Source organism: Aplysia californica, unplaced genomic scaffold, assembly GCF_000002075.1.
Source record: "Aplysia californica isolate F4 #8 unplaced genomic scaffold, AplCal3.0 scaffold00089, whole genome shotgun sequence".
NCBI classification, from domain to species: Eukaryota; Metazoa; Mollusca; class Gastropoda; order Aplysiida; family Aplysiidae; genus Aplysia; species Aplysia californica.
In genome coordinates, this window is record NW_004797359.1 from 1,363,798 (window position 1) to 1,365,396 (window position 1,599).

At 40.2% G+C, this 1,599-nt stretch overlaps 1 protein-coding gene across 1 annotated transcript in view; it reads right to left on the reverse strand.

Moving 5' to 3' along the window:
- Nucleotides 1-1,599, reverse strand: part of LOC101851635 (transmembrane protein 47) — a gene marked incomplete at its 3' end in the record, with an annotated part of 9,055 nt that overhangs the window by 5,501 nt on the left and 1,955 nt on the right.

The following is a 1,599-nucleotide window of genomic DNA, read 5'->3' on the forward strand; positions in this document are numbered from 1 at the left end:
ACACACACACACACACACACACACACACATACACACAGACATACACACAGACATACACGCAGACATACACATACACACAGACACACATATACACACACATACACACATCTTATGGACACACACTGCTACACACACATAATACGAGGGGCACACCAAAAGGTTTTTACCTGACCACGAAGGAATAAAGGTAGAGTGCTGAAATATGGGGGGAAAGCCAACAATTATCTTCCTAGAATGCATGTACATTTTGGGGAATTTCCAATTACTGGTTTTAACACAAGCGCACTGTTAGTGAATGCGGGTATGTTATTCTCCAGTTTTTAACCTAAAAGTGGAGAAAATTGAGCACAGGACAATAGTGAAATCTAGCAAGGCAAGCAACTACAGGATATTTTTACGTAGATGCAAGCCGTATTTGGAACTGATTGCTCGTCCATGCTGTGCCAAATACAATTTTGGCGTAAAAAAAATTCAAATGCGGATTCATGGACACTGAAGATGACCACCGTGATAGTCGCCAGTGATAATAACAACAGAAGCGTAAGTATTGACAATAAAAAAAAACTTGAGTTGTCTGATAGATAAGTGACAGTCGAACGTTTGAGCAAAGAAACTAGGCTTAGCACTGCACTGGATCAGTTGAACGAATCTTAAAGGAACATTTGAGTATATGACCAAGGTTTGTGCGAGATGAGTCCCACGTTTGTTGATTCGTCCTCAAAAGTGCAACGTGTGGATTGTTTTAAATAATTGCTTGGGCTGTATGAAAAGGATGAAATTAAACTTTTGAAAAGCTTGTAAGCATGTATGAGACATGGACCCACGACTACGATCCTGAGTCAAAATCTGCATCAATGAAGTGGAAATCGCCCTCATCTCCAACACCAAAGAAGGCAAAGGTGCAACAATCAAGTGGAAAAGTGATGCTATTAGTTTTTTGGGGACCACGGAGGAGTGATTATGACAGACTATCTTGAAAATGGACATACGGTCACCGGAGATCATTATTCTAACCAGCTAAAAAAATTACGAGAGGCTAGACGTCTATAGAAGAAAAAATCAGAGGAAGGATCCGAAAAGGCATTATGCTGCTTCACGACAACGCGCCAGCATACACTCCAAGAAAAGCTGCAGAAACTGCGTGAGAAAGTGGCTTTGAAATTTTGCCACATCCACCCTATTCTCCAGATTTAGCCCCTCCGACTTTTTTTAATTCCCCAAACTGAAGAAAGGATTTAAAAGGAAGGCATTTTGAAAGTGACGATGAGGTCAAAGAAATGGTAGAGGGGTGGTTTTCCAACAAAGAGAGGGTCTTTTATTTTCAAGGTCTTTTCAATGTCATACACCGATGACTAAAAACTATGGAAGGTGACTACAAAGAGAAAAATTAAGGTTAGTACCAAATTTCAGTTTTCTACCTTTAATCCTTCAAGGTCAGGTAAAAACAACTTTTGGTATGCCCCTTGTTATATGAGCACACATGTCATGTGAACACACGTACATTCACACATACACATAAACACGTTTATTCACATAAACACACACATATTATACACACAAACACTTACACAAGTCATACACTTGCACGACCCCCCCCCC